This window comes from Camellia sinensis, chromosome 12, assembly GCF_055761805.1.
Source record: "Camellia sinensis isolate YWXY chromosome 12, ASM5576180v1, whole genome shotgun sequence".
Classification (NCBI taxonomy): Eukaryota; Viridiplantae; Streptophyta; class Magnoliopsida; order Ericales; family Theaceae; genus Camellia; species Camellia sinensis.
In genome coordinates, this window is record NC_138972.1 from 127,760,603 (window position 1) to 127,772,728 (window position 12,126).

Sequence of the window (12,126 nt, forward strand, 5' to 3'; positions counted from 1 at the left end):
TCATTCAATTTGTTCAGGCCAGTTGACGTGACTGGTACTGTATTGATGGAATGCGCTTAGGGTGTGTTTGATTGGACGGACTGAACAATAGGAGATTAGAATGTGTGTTTGATTGGACGGACTGAAAAATGGAAGATTAGAATCCATCGGACTTGAGTTCTAGGATTGTGAATCTCTCGGACTATTTGGTCGGATTGGATATGTATCCTGTGTTTGTTTTTTTATGAGATTAGATGTCTGGATTGTTTTTTTATGAGATTAGATGTCTGGATATGACTATTTTCAGTGAATCCAACGTTTGGTTGGACGGACTGGATAGGATAAATGAACAAATGACTATTTTATTCTTTTTCAATTGTTTACTAAGTAATAGCAATATTAAATATATCTTTAATATTTTAATTATTTTTAGTAAACATTAAACATACTAATGGTTAAATTTTGTTTAAAGATATTTAAACATACTAATATTGATAAAAAATTGACTGGTACAGATTATTTTTATTTAAACAAATAAAAATTTATTGTTAAAATTAAACATACTAATGGTTAAATGTTTAAATTTTTATTTAAACAATTAACATTGAAATTATTTTGATGTACAGATTATGTTTAAACAATTAACAATTAAATAAATGTTGATGTACACATTATGTTTAAACAATTAACAAATGTTGATGTAATTAACAATTAACAAATGTAGATGTAATCAAATGTTGACGTATTAAAACATAATTTAATAGATGTTAAATAAATATACATGTTGATGTACAGATGTTGAAATAATTTAATAAACATGTTGATGTACAAATGTTTAAATGTTTAAATAAAACATAATTTAAATAAATGAAATTATTTAATGTTGAAATTAAACATTTAATTGTTTAAATAAAACATCTATTAAATTTAAATAATGAAATTAAATAAAACATAAACAAAATTTTAAAATAAAATATCTATAAAAAATTATTTTAAAAAATTAAATAAATAAAACATTAATAAAAAGTTAAATAAAATTATTTTATTTTTAAATTGAGACATTTAGATTTTATTAAATTTTATTAAATATAATACATAATTAAATAGTAGAGGGTCAAAATTGTCATTTTTGCATCTAATCCAAACAGTGATTAGTCCCCCCAAAACAATCCCACCCACCCCCCAGGACAGAATAGTCCCCCATATGGGGGACATGGAGTCCGGCCGGACATGGAGTCCGCCGGACTAAAAAAAAATCAAACGACGGATAAGGAGGGAGGCCGGACATGGAGTCCAAATAGTGGATAATCCCCCCCTTATCCCCCCAATCAAACACAACCAGTGAGACCGGATCATTTGCCGTAGTTTCCTATCGTGATCCCTGCGGTGCCTCAAAACGACGTAGTTTTGAAAAAAAAAAAAAAAAAAAGATAGAGAATGAAGGAAATAAATAAGAGACAGGAGAGCAACTCCATTGAGTGTAATGAATCCTCGATGGCAACTCCATCATCTTAGTTTCTTCATGGACTGTGAATTGGAAAATATATTTTGGATATGTTGAAGAACCCTCTTTTTTTTCTTTTTGATTTCCCTTTCCTTTTCTTTTCCATCTTTCAATTTTTGACAAATTCAACATACAGGCACAGCCATAAATTCTCAAGGGAGTTTAACTTCAAATGAAGCCCCGTTTGGAGTTCATCTCATTTGTGTAGGGAAGACAAAATGGAAGTAAAAAATAATTTTTTAAAAAAAAAATCCAGAAATCCATTGACAAATCCAACATCTCTACACGGGCTAAGAATTCTCCTGAAGAACTTGAAATTACATCCAATAAACTAAAACTTATTATCCCAAAACAAAGAAAACTCTGTTGGAGTCCTTCCCATTTTCCTCTGCACAGAGTCCAGCAACTTACATTCAGGAGGTTGACGATGCATTGCATTCAATCTTGATGGAGTTGTCGTTGCCGTCGCCTCGCTGCAGAAGTCACCTCGCCATCCGATTGCGGGTCTCTTCTTCGTCTTACTGTTCAGGAGGTGCTTAGGTTATGGCTGTGGTCTTTCAAACTGAGGGGAAACAATACAGGAGGAAAGGGCAAAAAAAAACAATACAGGAGATTGGGTTTGGGGCCAAACTTTCCCCCACCAAAAAAAAAAACTAGATGCAACCGAGAACAAGGATCAAATGAGAAGAAGAAGAAGGAACAAGGAACAAGTTCATTTACCTTCCTTCTTGCTTTTCTCTCTCCTCTTTGATTGTTTCTACAAACCCAAAAAAATCCATCTTTCGTTATATTTTCTATGATCCTCAAGAACAAAAAAATGCTAAAGCTAACCAAACCTAGGATCAATTTTTTCCTTTTATTTTCTATAATTGATAAATTGAAGTTCTATTTTTGTTGTTTACTTTCCACGGAAATTGATTCAGATCTGAAGATGACAAATAGAGACGGGTCTGAAGATGACCATCTGTGAGCTTGAGTCTAAAGATCCGATCTTTGTTTTCATCGAATTTGAATTTTTCTTTGGATCATTTTTTGGGTTTGAGTTCTTGGTGGTCGGAGGTGCCGGGTCTTCGGATCGCGGCCCTAAGGCCGCCGTTGGGAGCTTCCGAGGGGTTGACATCGTCGGGGTGGATGTAGGTGTGGAGGCCTTGGAGGAAGAGAATGGGGATCTTGAGGAAGGAGAGAGAGAGAGAGTGTGAGAAAAAGAGCGAGAGTTAATTCGAGTATGAGATTGTTTGTGAAGATAAGGGTCAACGGTGACATGATCTTCATCTTCATGAAAAATTGGAATAATCTCTCTCTCTCTCTCTCTGTCTAGATTGTTAAAAAAGAAAACAAATTAGATGAAGCACCAGCTCTTACACTTTACCATAATATAAGAAACGAGAGCGAAAAAAAAAAAAAGGGTAAAAAACGATGTCGTTTTTTACTACGGCAGGGACCACCGCAGGAATGTATGGCAGAAGATCCGAACTCGCACTTAGTAGGCTGTCAAACAAATTAAAAAAAAAAAAGTATATATATTTATTAAATTGAAGGGTACTGTTGGGCCAGTGGGGGCCATAACGGGTCTCGTTTTGATAATCCGAACCGTTCAATGTATAGAACTCGTCGAGTACTATATGCTTGTAAAAAATCACGTTGATCAGATATCACTAACTATGTGATCAAATCAGTTTTGTAAAAAAATAGATGGTGTTATAATTAACGGTTGACAAAAAACTAAAACGATCAAATAGCTATCGATATCTGATCACCGTGATATTTCGAAAGCATATAATGCTCGACAAGTTTTACACATTTAACGGTTCCGATTAGCAAAATGGGACTTGTGGTGGGCCACCAAGGGCCAAACAACATCGTTCAATTCAAGCCCGCAAAGAGACCATCATTTCTTATCTCCTAATCCGTCCACTACTCTGCCAGACTGTACGGGTTACATCACTAACTTCTCCTATACGCTTATTTATACAATTTTTTAATACACATTTTTCGTAAAAAGCCAAAATAATTAACCAAAACATTCATATTTTTTTCCTCAACTTTTTCGTCAAAAAAAATAAAAAAAGTGCACTTATTTAGGACACCCAAAACAACCTCATGTATTATCTTGAGTAGTAAAATATCGTTCAATTTGTTAAAATTATATCAATTTATATTAATTTGTATCGTTTTATTTGTTAGTTGTGAATTAAATTTTAAAATTTATAAATTTTTTTTCGAAATCGTTCCGCTCCATTATAACTAATATATATTTTTTAATCTCTAATGAAATATCAAAGTAAAAATAAATGTAAGAAAGATTTAAAATATTAAATTTATTAAAAATTAGTAGTTATATATGGAAAAAAAATATGTAGAATTAGTTTGTGTTTTATATATAAAAAAGGGAAAATTATTGATAAATCACATTTAGAAGTGTTTTAACCCAAGAAGTCCATAAATGAATTTTTTAACCCATTTAGTCACATGTATGCATAGATTTATTCCATAAAGTCCTTTTTATTGATTTATACTATTTTCTTGGACATTTATGCCATTATATTTAATTTTGATACCCTTATAAATATTTTTTGAACGGTTAGCAATTTTATGATGTGAACATTCATATTTTTAAATTCACATTAGTAGGAATGTAAAATTGGCCCGCGTTGGCCCGAAACCCGTCTGTGAGCCGGAGCGGGCCCGGCTCGTTGACAATGTGAATATTCACATTGATATGTTAACATTTACATTAATAGGAGTGTAAAATTGATCCGCGTCCTGTGGCGCGCGCGAAACCCACCCGCGGCCCGGGATGGGCCCGGTCCGGGCTGTTGGCAATATGAATATTCACGTTGACATGTTAGCATTCACATTGATAAGAGTATAAAATTGGTCCGCGGCCCATGGGCGACCAAAAGCCCATCCGCGGCCCGGCCCGGTCCGTTGACAATGTGAATATTCATATTGACATGTTAACATTTACAATGATAAGAGTATAAAATTGGCCAGCGGCCCGGGGCGAGCCCGGTCCGGGGCGGGCCCGGCCCGGCCCGTTGACAATGTGAATATTCACATTAATATGTTAACATTCACATTGATAGGAGTGTAAAATTAGCCCGCGCTCTGTGGCTGCCCGAAACCCGACCACGGCCCCAGAACGGCCCGGGGCGGGCCCGGCCCGTTGACAATGTAAATATTCACATTGACATGTTAATATTCACATTGATAAAAGTATAAAATTGGCCCGCGCCCTGTGGCTGCCCAAAACCCGCCCACGGCCCGTAGGCAGCCCGGGACGGGCCCAGCCCGCCCTATTGACAATATAAATATTCACATTGACATATTAACATTCACATTGATAAGAGTATAAAATTGACCCGTGCCCCATGACTGCCCGAAAATCCGCCCACAGCCCGTGGCCGGCCTAGGTCGGGCCCGGCCCCGGCCTATTGACAATGTGAATATTTACATTGACATGTTAACATTCACATTGATAAGAGTATAAAATTGGCCCGCGGCCCATAGGCGACCAAAAGCCCGTTCTTCAGCATAGGGCGGGCCCGACCCGGCCTATTGACAATGCAAATATTCACATTGACATGTTAACATTTACATTGATAAGAATGAAAAATTGGCCCACAGCCCGACCGCAGCTCGAGGCGGGCTTGGCCCGACCCGTAACAATGTGAATATTCACATTGACATGTTAACATTAATATTGATAAGAGTGTAAATTTACCCGTTGCCCGAAGCTCGCCTGCGGCTCGGGGTAGGCCCGACCCGGCCCGTTGACAATGTGAATATTCATATTGACATGTTAACATACACATTGATAGGAATGTAGAATTGGCCCGCCGCCCGTGGGCTGTTCGAAGCCCGCCCACGGCCCGGGGCAGGCTCGTTTGGGTTCGGGCCCGAGCATGTCCGAGACCCTAGACTAGGGCTTAGGCCATCACTTTGAAACCCGGCCCGCCCCGGTCCATCGGCCCACTTAAGGCCCATTCAAGGCTCTGTCCGAGGCCCAGCCGGCCTGAGGCACAATGTCTTTTTTTGTGGAAAATTGTCACAACCCAAACCCGCCCCTATGGGTTTAGCACTGTAACCGGCCAGTAATCCAAGATTACCGAAGGCCTGCTTAACAGTAATACAGTAAAACAGAGTACAGGGGCATGGCGGAAGCCAAAACAGTAAATAAACAATGTCTAATGAGCTGCGACAGTCTGTATGCCAAAAAGACATTTCATACACATATACATGAACAGTACAGAACAATATGTACATATATACAATCATTCAGTTCAGGGACCTAATCCTTATTAAACAGTACAGTAGCAGTCTATACAGTTAACAAAACAATTACAGAGACAGGCGGGAGGAATTAAAGCACCCCTAAGCCATAACTTGACAGGCTCGGAACCTCGCAGTGAGGCACAATGGTTGGCTTGACAAAACTGAAGCCTACCCCGACGCTTCTAACCATGGTCTGGTGCCTGAACACCTACATATATATATGAGCAGTGAGCTAAAGCCCAGTGAATAACGTAACGCGTAAAGAGGTTAAGAATTAATGTTCCTACAGTAATGAAAACAATTCGTTAATTCAGTATATCAGTCATTCAGTCATATGTGGTACATTCATTAGCATAGCAGTACAATAAACAGTAGGTCTTAAAAGACCGAACAGTAAATGATGGCCATCAATCAGTAAACAGTAGTGGTTCCAACAAGGGAACCGACAGAGATCTCTGTAATAGTAACAGTAAACAGTAGTTGCTAAGGATGCCACAATACAGTTCAGAATATAGGACATACATTCATTCAATTAACAGTATCAGTTTAGAAAGCAGTACAATTCAATTGTTCAGAAGATAATCATTTTGAACATATCTTTACATAGTTGTTACTTACAAAGTTCTGGACTACAGTAAAGCTAGAGCGCGTCCCCAGTTGCCAACCCTACACAGTTGCAAATTGAACACACGCTAAGCTACACAGTTGGGAAAATATTAACTTAATCCCTAATTTGCCTCGGTGTGGTTCTACATCTATATCCTCATTAAGATGCCTTAAACTAGGTCTAATAATGCCTATGATGAGATAAGGATGCAAAGATGCACTTTAAAAGCATTTTCAGAATTTTCAGAAAACAAGGGTCACGCTCGAGCGTAGGTTACTCTGCTCGAGTGAACATGCAGACAAAGGTTTCCGCTCGAGCGTAGACTTACCCGCTCGAGCGTTCTGCAAAACAGGGCAAAAGTACTGGATGTGTGAAAATCACGCTCAATGGGCGCTCGATAGCCGCTCGAGCGTGAGACACAAGGTCCCGCTCGAGCGTCAATTATTCCGCTTGAGCGGACATCAAAACAGTGTAAAGTACTGGGAGCACGAATTTCCCGCTCGAGCGCCACTTCCCCCGCTCGAGCGGGAGTTCAAAATCTGAAATTTTCAAATTTGAACTTCCAAGCTCAAACCAAGTTCAAATGCATTAAAACCAATTCCTTTGGGCCCTTTTTCCTGGAAAACATTTGTAAATACATAGAATAACATGATTCAAAGCTCAATTTGTAAAATCAAGGCCCAAAAGGAAGATCAATTCAACTCAATTTGAAACCAATTTTCATGAACATAAATCAAACATAACATGCATGAATTTAAACAATTTCAAAGCTTCAATTTCATGCTCTAATGAGCCAATTCTTCCAAGGACAAGATGAAATCGTGGACTTAAACACAATATGAACATGCATGTAACATTTTACCATGAAATCAACTCACAACTCAACAATTCAAACATGCATGCATGAATTAAGCTATAATTCAACATGTTGGAACTAAATTATGACTTAGCTCCTCAATTAGACATGAATCATGCAAGGACTAGCTCGAATTCAACAATGAGAAGGTGAAATCCTTACCTAAGTCTTGAATTAAAGGTATGGAGGCTCAATGTTGCAAGTTTTCTACAATATCCTCAAGATTCCAAGCAAATCCCTCAAGAACACATCAATTCTCTAACTCCTTCTCTCTCTAAATCGGTTTTGTGCTCAAATGAGGCTGAGGAAAAGTTTGTCTAATTGTGTACAAGGCTCAATATGTTGAGGTAGTGGGCACTAAGGATGACAATATTGCAATTAAATCTAAGTTGTGCAATTTATCAATAATTAACCTAATTTAATCGTACCAAATCACATTAATTCTAAGGGTCACAAATCATCAATCAATTTCAGATTCGGTCCCTGATAAGGCCTTCAATTCGCAATTTAAACACAAAGGCATGAACAGATAATCAAACAGTCAACAGATAGACATACAATTAAACAGATATACTTAATCAATTCAGTTCCAGATTTCAGCCATTCAGTTCAGTACTTCAATCAATTCAGTTACCAATCATAATCAGTCTCAGTTTAGCAGTAATCAGTGGTTAATCGGTAAATAGTGACGAGGGTTGTTACAAAAATAATAAAATTTTGGTAGAAAAAAATAAAAAGAATTTAAAAAAAATGGTCAGGCTCGCCCAAGCCCGGCCTAAGCTCGAGCCTAGGCCTAGGCCAATCGGCACGACCCGAGGTTGTCATCTTCGGGCCGCGGGCCAATGTTACACTCATATTAATGTGAATGTTAATATGTCAATGTGAACATTTACATTGTCACGGGCCGAGCCGGACCCACCATAGGCAGCGGGCGGGCTTCGAGCCGCCCACGGGCCGCGGACCAATTTTACACTCCTATCAATGTGAATGTTAATATGTCAATGTGAATATTCACATTATCATGAGCGGGGCCGGGCTCGCCCCGGGCCGCCCATGGGACGCGAGTCAATTTTACACTCTGATCAATGTGAATGTTAACACGTCATTGTGAATAATCACATTATCAACGGGCTGGGCCCGCCCTGGCAACGGGCGAGCTTCGGGCCGCCCACAGGCCGCGGGCCAATTTTACAGTCCTATCAATGTGAATGTTCACATTGACAGGGGCTGGACCGGGCTCACCCCGGGCCGCGGGCTAATTTTACACTCCTATCAATGTGAATGTTAACATGTCAATGTGAATATTCACATTGTACATGGGCCGGACCCCTACACATTGACGATATGAACATTCACATTGACGGTGTGAAGATTCACATTAGGGATATTTTGGTAATTATGTCACCCATAGGATTTATTGAAACATAAGAAAATAATATGAGCTAAATAAAACATAAGTAGATGAAAAGGGTATTTTGGTCTTCTTATCTCAAATAGGACCTAATAGAATAGTCAAAAAAAAAATATGAATTGAATGGAACATAAGTAATTAAAGATGGATTTATGGAAAAAACTCCCTATAAAAAATGTTATGCAAATTAGTATTATATTTTTTGTAAATACTTGATAATTAGTTAAAAATATTTTTCAATCTATTAATTTGTCCCAAATTGTTAAAATCATAATTTAATTATTTGACAATCTACTATTTAATTTATAATTTTATATTCAAATTAGCTGAACCGTACTATACCGCACACCCTTCTAATCTGGAGACCTACTCCGGGTTCGGATATATGGGTCAAATTATCAAAAATCATTGCATGTGATGGCCTAGCATTACTTTTATTTTAAGAAATAATAATTTGTAAATTACTTTTAACTTTTCTTGGTATTTGAAACCTAAGTAAGAAAATATTATGGATTTTAAATTTTATTTTACACGAGACATTTAATTATTTATTTAGTAAAAAATTTAGTATTATTAATATTAATCATTAATAAACTTAATTATTTTTTTATCTATAGATACGAACACAACGATGTAATTACTATAATCTATTTTGAATCACTTAAAATATACACATTTTTCATAATTAATATTTCAGTTATTAATTTTTATATAAATTGGGTTGAAAGTGAGAAATATATAAGAGTATATATATAATAATTCATTTAAATAATAATCTAGAAAATCAAATTACAATTTTTTTTTATACTTTATCAATTATTTTCAACTATTGATTGATTTTGATTAAAAATTTTATAACTGCGATATATAAATAGAAAAACAAAATAATAATAAACTTTGTTGGCGAATTTTTTTTCAGTCAAAGTTAAATAATCAATATAGTAAAAGCATTAACGTAGGGGTTGTTTATGGTGTTCTAAATAAATGTATTTTTTATCTTTTTTGACTAAAAAATTGAGAAAAAAAATATGAATGTTTGGATTAACTTTTTGACTTTTTACGAAAAAAATTGTATAAATAAGTGTATAATAGAAGTTAGTGAAGTAGGCCGTACCGGTTGAGCAGTGTAGTGGGTGGTTAGGAGATGGGAAATGATTGCCTTTTTTTTTGAGCTTGAATCGGACGCTGTTGTTCGGCCCTTGAGGGCTCACCATAGGTCTCGTTTTGCTAATCGGAACCATTGAATATGTAGAACTCGTCGAGTACTATATGCTTGTAAAAAATAATGTTAATTGAATATCGATAGCTATCTAATCGTGTTAATTTTTTGTCAATTGTTAACTATAATACCATCCATTTTTTATACAAAACTGATTTGATTACATAATTAGCGATATCCGATCAACATGATTTTTTACAAGCATATAGTACTGGACGAGTTCTACATATTGAACGGTTCGGATTATCAAAACGGGACCCGTGATGGGCTCCCACGGGCCCAACATTACAATCTAACTTAGTGAATATATATATGTAATCTTTTTTTTTATTCATTCTTTCCTTTCACGTTAGTACCTAGAATCGTGTAAAGTAAGTTTGTATTAAAATATTATGTATATTAATTTTTTTATATTTATAATTTGTGAATAGTGATGATTTTTTTACATTTTTTTGTAACTTTTTAACTTTTTAATTTTTTTTTTTAAACAGCCCAAACTAGGCCTAAATACAAATAAATAAACAAACAAACAAACAAATATGAAGTAAGATATAACAAGAATAATAATATTTACCATAGTTATTTTTAGTTTTTTGAAAATACTTTCCAGAAAATTATACTTTCTTGTTTTCTGTATATTTTTATTTTTACTGATTTTTTTAATATTTTAAGCATTTTTTTTAAAAAAATTTAGACACGTTTAACATAAATACACTTAAAAAGTATAATTTCGTGAAAAAATATTTAAAAAATTCACTAAATATCAAAAATACAAAAAAAGGAAAAAGAAAATTTGGCATATTTTTTTGTATTTTTGTATATTTATTAAAATTTTAAAATATTTTTTCATAAAAAATTTACTTTTTAGATACATCTAAGTAATATGCATATAAAAAGGTAAAAAAATGCTTTAATTTTTTAAAATATTTACTAAAAATAAAAAAAATACGAAAAATAAAAAACTTAACTTTCAAAAAATTAAATTAAAAAAACTGAAACCAAACACACTTATTAATTTTTTATTTATATGATTTTTTTTTCCTGGGTTTGAGTTAAACTTATCAATTTTTCCTAATAATTGATTCACTACAAGTTTTTTTTTTCAGTGAACATGTTGATAAATTTTTTCCTTTTAAAATTGGTTTAAGTGTCATATGAAATAAAATATTAAGATAGTGTGATATAATTATGTTAAATTTGTAGGCATTTTTATATTTTTAAAATTTTAGCGTAAAGATAAATTATGCCATTAGTTTATGTACTTTAATCAAAGTGTCACTTTAATTTTGTTTTGGATATAGCTTATAATTTATTTTTTTATTTATTATAAAAAAATTATGTAAAAAATAGAAAGATAATATATAACTTAAATAAGCTAATAAATTAGCTTTTTTAATTCATCCCAAAGGAGGACTTTTAATTTTAAGAGTGGTCTCTGATTCCTATAATTTATTTTAAATTTTATTTTGAGCCTTCTAATTTTGTACGTGATACATTTTTGGATCAAAATTTTCTAATGGTAAACAAAAGAGGAACAACTCTGTAACAAAATTAAAAATGTGGCGTTGAAATTATTCAAATTAAAATTATAAGGACTGAAGTTGGAAATTTTAATATAAAATACTGGTGCAAAATATAGTTAAGGGCTTGTTTGAGGTGTTATAAATAAGTGTATTTTTTATCTTTTTAAACTAAAAAGTTGAGGGAAAAAATATGGATGTTTGGGTTAATTTTTTGACTTTTTATAAAAAAATATGTATTAAAAAATTGTATAAATTATTATTCAGGAAAAAATTAGGATTGAGATTTGTGCAGCTGTACTTTTTGACTTTTGATAAATAATAATAACTTTTTAACTTTTAAAATATTTTTTTAACTTTTTTTTTTTAACTCGCCAAACTTAACCTTAATATGGTGTAGCTGTTAAAACAGCTTATAGATTATAACTTAACAGATTATAGATTATGACTTTAATCAGAAATTGTTAATCTGTTTGGTGTAGCTGTTAGATTATAAATTTAAGTTGCTGAGTAGTGTTTGTTAAATAAGCTGTGAAATAGTTTTTTTAATTAATTTTTATTTTTTGTTTGTCTACATTTCTCATAAAAAAATAATAATAATAATCTATAGTCCATTTGAGTCTTTTTTTAATTTTTAAAAAAATAAAAAATAAAAAAATTTAAAGGTATAACCATAAATTAACGTATCTACAGCAGAAGCTGATAATTAGAAGAAAAAAGTGAACAACTTGTTAGAATCAACTTTTTAAAGTTAA